Raw genomic sequence first — 12,019 nt, 5'->3', positions numbered from 1 at the left:
TGCTCCACCCGTATCGACTAGAGACTAGACTTCAAACCACAATACAAGCAAACAATCATTATCATGCCTTGTTGGCATAACTTTAACTAAAAATAAGTTTATAGTCAAAAAGTCTAAAAAGTAAAGTCTTAGCTGTAAATAATTTTGGATATTCTTATCTACCTAGGAGGGATATGTATAAATACACATTCACATATGTATTTGCATTTCTTTCAATGTAGTCACGAGAAAACCATTTTCATGTATTCAACACTTTTGCAAACATTTAACCGACATTTCTTATGTTATAAAGTAAAAATGCATTAGGCAGGAAAAATTTGAAAAAAGGATCCATTTTCATATAATCTGAATTTTAAGCAATTTCATAAAAAAAATCAAAATTTCAGAACTTATCCACAAACAGAACCAACATTTTTAACATATTATAACTTTTATTTAGTGATAAAAGCAACCCTAATATGTATATACATATATATTCAGATTCCCATCATTTTCTTGAAAGTATGTATGAGCATTTTCCATTTCTAAAAATATGTATTGTACATTTGTCCCAAATATGTCATATCTATTCAACATTGTGTATTTATTTATACTTTGAACCGTGAATACAAAATAAAAACGAAATAGAAAAACTTTTATGCAAACGCTTCAACAAAATAATTCAGTGTATAAAAATAGTAATATAATTTACTTATATAAGTTTTTTTATTTTATTTTTTTTTCCAGATATTAATCAAGAATTTTGATATACTCTTTGCATTAGGTAAGTGTCTGCTAAGTAAGTTTGGTTTTAAAAAATTATTTCATTTAAATGTACGCGTAACACTGTCTGTCAATGCCTTTGAATTGTTAAAAAACTGTCAAAAAATATAAAGTACGTTTATATTTTTTATGTTTTTTATTCGTATCTAAAAAGTATATAAGATGAGCATTTCTTTTATAGCGAAAAAATTACAGTATTCAATTTGTTGTACAATTTTGTATTTCTTCTTTTTACTTAATATTGAAATAAATACATAAACTAAAGAGAATTTAAAACACGTATAACACGTAATATGTCCAACAAAAACTATGTATGTATCACTAATCAAATGGGTAGAGCCAAGTAACGAATGATAGGTGCAGTACTTAAGTAAAGAAACATTTATCTACAATTTCTATATAAGGAAAAATTATTGAAAGTTTTCCACCAAAATATAATTTAACGAAATGTCACAGTAAAGTAGAAAGTAGAAAGAAAAATAACAAATTTTGAAAATTTTTTAAAAACGAAAATTTTCTATAAAAAGGAAATTTATCAAAAATTATCAATTTATTTATTCAAAACAAATATAACTTTTCGAAAATTTTCATAGAAACAAAATTTGCTAATGAAAAATAAAATTTATCAAACAATTTTGTTTATGTACACAGAAATAGATTAGAACTTAAATAGAATTAGAACAGAACTAGAACAGAACAGAACTAGAAAAGAACTGGAAAAGAACTAGAACAGAACTAGAACAGAACTAGACCAAAACTAGAACAGAACTAGAATAGAACTAGACCAAAACTAGAACAGAACTAGAACAGAACTAGAACAGAACTAGAACTGAACTAGAACAGAACTAGAACAGAACTAGAACTAGAACAGAACAGAACTAGAACAGAACTAGATCAGAACTAGAACAGAACTAGAACAGAACTGAACAGAACTAGAACAGAACTAGAACAGAACTAGAACAGAACTAGAACAGAACTAGAACAGAACTAGAACAGAACTAGAACAGAACTAGAACAGAACTAGAACAGAACTAGAACAGAACTAGAACAGAACTAGAACAGAACTAGAACAGAACTAGAACAGAACTAGAACAGAACTAGAACAGAACTAGAACAGAACTAGAACAGAACTAGAACAGAACTAGAACAGAACTAGAACAGAACTAGAACAGAACTAGAACAGAACTAGAACAGAACTAGAACAGAACTAGAACAGAATTAGAACAGAACTAGAACAGAACTAGAACAGACAAACTAGAACTGAACTAGAACAGAACTAGAACAGAACTAGAACTAGAACAGAACAGAACAGAACTAGAACAGAACTAGAACAGAACTAGAACAGAACTAGAACAGAACTAGAACAGAACTAGAACAGAACTAGAACAGAACTAGAACAGAACTAGAACAGAACTAGAACAGAACTAGAACAGAACTAGAACAGAACTAGAACAGAACTAGAACAGAACTAGAACAGAACTAGAACAGAACTAGAACAGAACTAGAACAGAACTAGAACAGAACTAGAACAGAACTAGAACAGAACTAGAATAGAACTAGAACAGAACTAGAACAGAACTAGAACTAGAACAGAACAGAACAGAACAGAACTAGAACAGAACTAGAACAGAACTAGAACAGAACTAGAACAGAACTAGAACAGAACTAGAACAGAACTAGAACAGAACTAGAACAGAACTAGAACAGAACTAGAACACAACTAGAACAGAACTAGAACTGAACTAGAACAGAACTAGAACAGAACTAGAACTAGAACAGAACAGAACTAGAACAGAACTAGAACAGAACTAGAACAGAACTAGAACAGAACTAGAACAGAACTAGAACAGAACTAGAACAGAACTAGAACAGAACTAGAACAGAACTAGAACAGAACTAGAACAGAACTAGAACAGAACTAGAACAGAACTAGAACAGAACTAGAACAGAACTAGAACAGAACTAGAACAGAACTAGAACAGAACAAGAACAGAACAGAACTAGAACAGAACTAGAACAGAACAGAACAGAACTAGAACAGAACTAGAACAGAACTAGAACAGAACTAGAACAGAACTAGAACAGAACTAGAACAGAACTAGAACAGAACAGACGAAAGAACAGACAGAACAGAACTAGAACAGAACTAGAACAGAACTAGAACAGAACTAGAACAGAACTAGAACAGAACTAGAACAGAACTAGAACAGAACTAGAACAGAACTAGAACAGAACTAGAACAGAACTAGAACAGAACTAGAACAGAACTAGAAAGAACTAGAACAGAACTAGAACAGAACTAGAAACAGAACTAGAACAGAACTAGAACAGAACTAGAAACAGAACTAGAACAGAACTAGAACAGAACTAGAACAGAACTAGAACAGAACTAGAACAGAACTAGAACAGAACTAGAACAGAACTAGAACAGAACTAGAACAGAACTAGAACAGAACTAGAACAGAACTAGAACAGAACGAACAGAACTAGAACAGAACTAGAACAGAACTAGAACAGAACTAGAACAGAACTAGAACAGAACTAGAACAGAACTAGAACAGAACTAGAACAGAACTAGAACAGAACTAGAACAGAACTAGAACAGAACTAGAACAGAACTAGAACAGAACTAGAACAGAACTAGAACAGAACTAGAACAGAACTAGAACAGAACTAGAACAGAACTAGAACAGAACTAGAACAGAACTAGAACAGAACTAGAACAGAACTAGAACAGAACTAGAACAGAACTAGAACAGAACTAGAACAGAACTAGAACAGAACTAGAACAACAGAACTAGAACAGAACTAGAACAGAACTAGAACAGAACTAGAACAGAACTAGAACAGAACTAGAACAGAACTAGAACAGAACTAGAACAGAACTAGAACAGAAACTAGAACAGAACTAGAAAACTAGAACAGAACTAGAACAGAACTAGAACAGAACTAGAACAGAACTAGAACAGAACTAACAAACTAGAACAGAACTAGAACAGAACTAGAACAGAACTAGAACAGAACTAGAACAGAACTAGAACAGAACTAGAACAGAACTAGAACAGAACTAGAACAGAACTAGAACAGAACTAGAACAGAACTAGAACAGAACTAGAACAGAACTAGAACAGAACTAGAACAGAACTAGAACAGAACTAGAACAGAACTAGAACAGAACTAGAACAGAACTAGAACAGAACTAGAACAGAACTAGAACAGAACTAGAACAGAACTAGACAGAACTAGAACAGAACTAGAACAGAACTAGAACAGAACTAGAACAGAACTAGAACAGAACTAGAACAGAACTAGAACAGAACTAGAACAGAACTAGAACAGAACTAGAACAGAACTAGAACAGAACTAGAACAGAACTAGAACAGAACTAGAACAGAACTAGAACAGAACTAGAACAGAACTAGAACAGAACTAGAACAGAACTAGAACAGAACTAGAACAGAACTAGAACAGAACTAGAACAGAACTAGAACAGAACTAGAACAGAACTAGAACAGAACTAGAACAGAACTAGAACAGAACTAGAACAGAACTAGAACAGAACTAGAACATAACTATAACAAAACTAGAACAGAACTTTTATTTCATACCGTTGGACATAACATAAGTTGTTTGTTTTTAGTTAAAGAACGTCACCACATACGTTCCTTACTACTCCTCAATTTTTATGGCTCTATAAAGCAATCTTCTACAAGTTAAACAAATATTCCTAAACATTTTCGGTTTGTTTCTTTTATTAGTTTTTATTAAATAAAATAAAATACATAAAAACATTTTAAACAAGTCAATTTCCCAAAAAATGACACTTGAAAACGATTTTTTTTACGTTGAGCAATAAATTTCATTATTTGGCAGCTAACAAGTAAAAACTTCAAAATTCAGTCTATAAAAGTTGGCTTTCTTTCATGCGAGTATTAAAAAAATAAATTGTGTTTTCTTACTTAAAAAAGGACAACAAAAAAAGAAAAGCACACAAATAAATTTGATGCTGTCAATGTTAATTCTTTTTACAGAAAGAGTTGCATTGTTTGCCTTACGATTTAATTCCTGTATCCCAATAAGACAGTATTTTTCAAACTATTAGCTTGAAAAATTTTTGTGTTATTTGACAGGTTTGCGCTCTGGTCAATCATTATTGAATGCAGATATAACCTTAAATTGTTTTTAAAATTACTGATTTGTCAGAATCACCGAGAACTGCAGGGTTAAGTATATTTTTCTTTCATTTTGTTTATTCTTTACACAATATTTTTGTTTGTAAAACCACTTATATTAACCTACACTACACTGTGGTGCTGTGAAAAAAAGAGATTTGGTATTTCTCTGCATGTGTATTTGTGTAGATTTTGTTTGTCTATTTACTAGTGCTACCTCTGACTGTTGAGCCATAGTTACCGGCTCATAGGTAAATATCGACAGTACAGAACATGCAAACAAAAAGTATTTTTATATGAAGGCAGCATCATTTCCTTTCTTGTATGTATTTGTCATTTACATGTGTATATGCGTGTGTCTGTGTCCTGTCATTTGGTTACAAGTAGCACATATTTGCAATATGTATGCAAGGCTTACATACACACACATCCTTTCATTTATACATTTGTAGTTTATTCATGTATGTATTGGGTACTTCATATTATACACCTGAGTTTCAGTGACTGGGTTGTATTTTTCTATTTGGTTACGCCACACTATACAAATATATACATAACATACTTACATTTACTCATACACTCTCTTGCATTTATTTACATGGATGTATGGATGCATGTACGCACGTATATGCACAAATACTTTCACATGTGTTCGCTGCTACAAAAACTGTTTTTATAACAGATTGAATAATATTTTATAAAACGATGATAAACTACAATGAGTGCATGTATGCTTGTGTGTGTTTATAAAATTAGTTAAATGCAGAGAAGGGAAAACTGAAGGATAATTCAAACAAATCAAATTGTTTTGGGAATTCCTCGATGATATATAGCAAATCTTGTAAACGTTTGTTGTTTTAAGGCATGATTGTATACGTTTTGTTAGAACTTATGAAATGAGTATCTAAAACATAACATTCAAGGTCGCAGTTTGAGGGTCCTTTATACCAGTTCCATTCTTCTAATTTGTATATTCTTCATAGTTGCTTATCTTTTCATAAAGATTTTTTAAATCGAAAATAGGTATTTTCCAGGTAATCGGATACAATTTTGCTATTTTTCTAGAACCAAAATTAATTGTAATTTCCTTTTAATTTTATAATATGAAAAGTACATCAAAAATATCGATTAACAAAGTTAGTTTTGTTTTCTAATATATTTTCTAATTAATCGAATGTCAAACAAATTTATATTACCAATTTTTTAACTAAATGGAAATTTTAGTTCAATTTTCCAAATCAATGGGTTATACACTTTTAACCCCGTATTGATTAAGAGACCTAATTAAACTTCCATTGAAAATTACTGCATACGCTGTGTATTGTAAAGAGTACCGAGAGACCCAGCAGTCTTATAAGGAGACAAGAACTGAACTAGAACTAAACTAGAACTGAACTAGAACTGAACTAGAACTGAACTAGAACTGAACTAGAACTGAACTAGAACTGAACTAGAACTGAACTAGAACTGAACGAACTAGAACTGAACTAGAACTGAACTAGAACTGAACTAGAACTGAACTAGAACTGAACTAGACTACTAGAACTGAACTAGAACTGAACTAGAACGAACTAGAACTGAACTAGAACTGAACTAGAACTGAACTAGAACTGAACTAGAACTGAACTAGAACTGAACTAGAACTGAACTAGAACTGAACTAGAACTGAACTAGAACTGAACTAGAACTGAACTAGAACTGAACTAGAACTGAACTAGAACTGAACTAGAACTGAACTAGAACTGAACTAGAACTGAACTAGAACTGAACTAGAACTGAACTAGAACTGAACTAGAACTGAACTAGAACTGAACTAGAACTGAACTAGAACTGAACTAGAACTGAACTAGAACTGAACTAGAACTGAACTAGAACTGAACTAGAACTGAACTAGAACTGAACTAGAAACTGAACTAGAACTGAACTAGAACTGAACTAGAACTGAACTAGAACTGAACTAGAACTGAACTAGAACTGAACTAGAACTGAACTAGAACTGAACTAGAACTGAACTAGAACTGAACTAGAACTGAACTAGAGAACTGAATTAGAACTGAACAGAACTGAACTAGAACTGAACTAGAACTGAACTAGAACTGAACTAGAACTGAACTAGAACTGAACTAGAACTGAAACTAGAACTGAACTAGAATGAACTAGAACTGAACTAGAACTGAACTAGAACTGAACTAGAACTGAACTAGAACTGAACTAGAACTGAACTCGAACTGAACTAGAAACTGAACTAGAACTGAACTAGGACTGAACTAGAACTGAACTAGAAACTGAACTAGAACTGACGTTTTAAATGTTGTCCCCGAACTGCGGGGATATTACATACACAACTACGACCAATATAACTCATACGGTTAATCCCTGCCAGCAAATTTGAGTTTAATTTTGGATACATGAACTGAATAGTCACTATAAAGGCTCAATTTTATGTTTCTCAGTGCTAAGTTAAAAAATTTACAAAAACAAAATACAGTACTTTCTAATTTTGATCATAATTTTGTTAAATTTTAGTGCGTTTTAATATACCAAAAGCAAAATTAAATGATAATAAGTAGATAGAATAAAAATTTCAAAAACTAACACTTTTTAATACACTAAGAAGATAGTTTAATGCAGAATCATTCTTGCTCTCAAAATTCAGAAGGAAAAGTGTTTGCACATTTCAGTAAATATATTTATTTCATTGTGATCAGTTGTGTGATATATTGTGAAATTTAGATTTTGTAATAAATTGTGTTAATTTAAAATTTAATATATTTAAAACATAGTTTAATATAAAATAAGCATCAGTGAGGGATTAGTGAGTGCAAAACAGTATAATAAAGGAGAAATAAAAAAAATTATTATAAAGTCGCTTTTATATCATAAAAGAGTATAAAATCATAACACTTTCCAGCTTCTCTATTGTTATGGCAAAACTGGAAATTTACTACATTTACGAAATTTTATGTTATAAAAAAGTGACTTGAAACTGAAACGAAATGGGCACAACAAGTAAGTATTAAACAGGCGGAACAGTTTCTTCCGAACGGGGTCACTTTTCATTCACTCAGATTATATCAAATTAGATTGTTTTAAACATTAAGCTGTAACGTTATGGTTACAATTTGGATAGAAATTGTTGGCAGGGATGATACTCTTAAAATAGATAGTAATACAAAAATTGATGACATTCATTGGCACACACATATAGATATGTATGTATACTGCAACTCTAGTATGATTTCAAGGCAAAAGCACATTTGTTTTTGTGTGTGACAAGCAGGCCGGCAACATTGACATTGGGTTTGTATTTCAGTGCGAAATAGGAGGAAAAGAATTAAAACTATCAAATGAGATGATCTTTTTGGAAAAGATTCTATGGGAAAAATTGTTCAACTGTTTTGTGAGCATACACATGCATAAATAAAAACAGTTTTGTTAGAAAACTTTTACAGACACATACACCCATTGGTACTGAGGATAGATTTTTTTGAGTAGAAATCAACCATCACAAACATGACTCTGACAGAAAATGAAAATTGCATACAACAGCCATTAAATACTGCATTTGTATGTGAATATGCGAGAGAGAATATGTGTTTGTGTAAGTTTATTTTGTAAAATATACGTAACTGTTTGTGTACTTATTTTTGTGTGCATGAGTTTGTTTGTTTTTATACCATCTACATACTTGAAAACTATTGTTTAGCTTTTAATTAACTTAAGCTTTTGCCATATTATCATACTGGTGGGTTTAGTTTTATATGACTAAAAAGAAGACACACACACACAGCAACACACATTAGATAATACTCTCACATATTTGTTTGTTTCCTTTTTGTCTGTGTGTGTTGGTATCTTAATGCTAATTTAGGCAATTGCTTTTAAATTTTCATTGTTTGACTGAAAATAGTTAAAGTTTACGGTGGTGGCCAACAAAAACACAACAGAAAAGTTTGTATTATTTTAGCTAAACATGTGTAGGTAGAAAATACATACAAAGGTATGTGTACGTAGCACATATAATGTCACTATGAAACCCATAAAACAAATTTTAATTAAAACTTTTGGTTTGTTGTTTTAATTTTACAGATTGTAAATTTTTTATGACCAAATTATGTAGTTACGTATATTAACAATGCTTTTTTAAATTTGTTAAGATTTGAAGAAACTGTTTAGATAAGAAGAAGGTAACAATGTATAGAAAACAATATTGAAATATGAAAAGGAGGCTGCAAAAAGAAATATTTTAATAAAAATAGCTGGAGCTTCTACAAAATATTGCCATGATCTTGGGGAAGTTTAAATTTTAGGAGGAGTTCACATAAGATTATAGGTGTTTTGATTTTTATATTTTTAAGATACCTAACCGAACTAGAACTCGAACTGAGCAAGAACTGAGCTGGAACTAAACTAAACTTGAACTAGAACTGAACTAGAATTGAACTAGAACTGAACTAGAACTGAACTAGAACTGAACTAGAACTGAACTAGAACTGAAAAACTGAACTAGAACTGAACTAGAACTGAACTAGAACTGAACTAGAACTGAACTAGAACTGAACTAGAACTGAACTAGAACTGAACTAGAACTGACTAGAACTGAACTAGAACTGAACTAGAACTGAACTAGAACTGAACTAGAACTGAACTAGAACTGAACTAGAACTGAACTAGAACTGACTAGAACTGAACTAGAACTGAACTAGAAACTGAACTAGAACTGAACTAGAACTGAACTAGAACTGAACTAGAACTGAACTAGAACTGAACTAGAACTGAACTAGAACTGAACTAGAACTGAACTAGAACTGAACTAGAACTGAACTAGAACTGAACTAGAACTGAACTAGAACTGAACTAGAACTGAACTAGAACTGAACTAGAACTGAACTAGAACTGAACTAGAACTGAACTAGAACTGAACTAGAACTGAACTAGAACTGAACTAGAACTGAACTAGAACTGAACTAGAACTGAACTAGAACTGAACTAGAACTGAACTAGAACTGAACTAGAACTGAACTAGAACTGAACTAGAACTGAACTAGAACTGAACTAGAACTGAACTAGAACTGAACTAGAACTGAACTAGAACTGAACTAGAACTGAACTAGAACTGAACTAGAACTGAACTAGAACTGAACTAGAACTTAACTAGAACTGAACTAGAACTGAACTAGAACTGAACTAGACTGAACTAGAACTGAACTAGAACTGAACTAGAACTGAACTAGAACTGAACTAGAACTGAACTAGAACTGAACTAGAACTGAACTAGAACTGAACTAGAACTGAACTAGAACTGAACTAGAACTGAACTAGAACTGAACTAGAACTGAACTAGAACTGAACTAGAACTGAACTAGAACTGAACTAGAACTGAACTAGAACTGAACTAGAACTGAACTAGAACTGAACTAGAACTAGACTGAACCAGAACTGAACTGGAACTGAACTAGAACTAAACTAGAACTAAAATAGAGAAAGGCCTCATAATATTTTTTTCGAATTTTTGATTCTGTGTTAAGTCATTTTAGCCATTTTTTTAGAATAAAAGTAAATAACTGTTAATGCTATATATGGTTTTCTTGGGTTCTAGTCACATATTTCGCATATAACATTACTAACCTAGATATTTATTCCTTTTAAATATTTATTTATTTTAAATAATTTTTTGTCTACGTTTTCATTATTTCATTCATATAGTTTTTTTTACTTATGTTTTACTTTTTGCTGCAATGCAATACATTCTAACAAAAATAAACAAAACAGATATGTACTTTTAATACCCATGTAAACTGTTTTTATGTTTTCTTTAAGATTTTCCAGCCTGCAAAAATGTTGTATCGGAATTGACAAAGTCTGTTACAAATAAAGTTGAAGTATTAATGTTTTAAATATGTATGTGTGTCAATTTATCTATGTAAATTAGGGTGGCTCTGTGTATATAGAGAAATAGTAAAACCAAAATATGTCGAGGTTTTTAAAGATATTTAAGTCATTAAAGTATAAATGTAAAAATTTGTGACATATTTTGGTGCTACCCTAATCAGCATATATAATGATGTAAATTGTAGTTTTAATAAATATGTATTTGCATAATAAATATTTATGTTATTTTCTTCTTTATAATTCCTGTTATTTTCTTTTTCCAACAGACATTTTAAGCCTTTAAAATCATAAAAAGAAATTTATAGATTTTCTATGAGAATTTTGTGTTGAAAACATTGTAGCATACTTAAAAGGGCAATAAAATTTGTTCAAATAGTCGTTGTTATGCTTATTTATTGAATTTTCTTTTCCATTTATGTTTTACAGGAATTATCACTTTACTTGGCAGATTATGAGAGAAAAAAAGGGTAAGTTTATGATTCAATATATATTATGGAGTTTCTTTAAGAAACTCTTAAATAGGATGTTTCATATGAAATGTGAAAAATTTAAAATTTGTATTTGCAAAAACTTTAGTATTGAATTTATGGAAAATACAAAAATTTATATCCAAAAACACTTAATAATTGTCATATATTTATTTGTTAACACAAATTCGCATTTACTCATAGTTATATTTAAAATTTATAAATAAATAAGTGATTTTCAATACAAATTCATAACAAGGTCACCACCACGTATGATTAACAAATAATTATCAGCATTACCAAAAAAATAAAACAATTATACTCCCTAGTGGGTTTATTTTTTTTCTTTGAATTGTGTGAATATTTTTTTTCAACTTCATTGCCAATTACATTTGCCGCATTTAATTTAAATTATCGAAAAAATATATTTAAAAGTTGTTGGTATTTTTTGTCTTTTTAATCCTCCGCATTAAATTGCATCTGCAATAATAAAATTCATTAAAATAAATTTTAATCGCATTAATCCCATTCGCGGCATAATCTTAAAATGTTCTACTTACATACATATATAATATATATATAAAAAATATTTATTATAAATAACTACAAATATGCATAAAGTGCACACACTCAGACTAAATAAAATTGCAAAAATATGCAAGAGATAATAATCATAAACAGAGTAACTGAGTATAATGAACACAAATTTCCAGAACAAACTAGAAC

At 30.6% G+C, this 12,019-nt stretch overlaps 1 protein-coding gene across 1 annotated transcript in view; it reads left to right on the top strand.

Moving 5' to 3' along the window:
• Positions 1-724: 724 nt before the first annotated feature.
• Positions 725-12,019, top strand: part of LOC119613838 — a 48,910-nt gene continuing 37,615 nt past the window's right edge. Inside the window, exons 1-2 of the mRNA XM_037969903.1 lie at positions 725-763; positions 11,253-11,293. The gene's annotated coding sequence lies outside the window, so the exon portion shown is untranslated. The remainder of the gene's footprint in view (positions 764-11,252; positions 11,294-12,019) is intronic.

Source organism: Lucilia sericata, unplaced genomic scaffold (genome assembly GCF_015586225.1).
Source record: "Lucilia sericata isolate MDLA Ls3-8-SP2 unplaced genomic scaffold, ASM1558622v1 Contig002344F_arrow, whole genome shotgun sequence".
In the NCBI taxonomy this organism is placed as follows: Eukaryota; Metazoa; Arthropoda; class Insecta; order Diptera; family Calliphoridae; genus Lucilia; species Lucilia sericata.
This window is presented reverse-complemented; position numbering and strand designations above follow the sequence as displayed.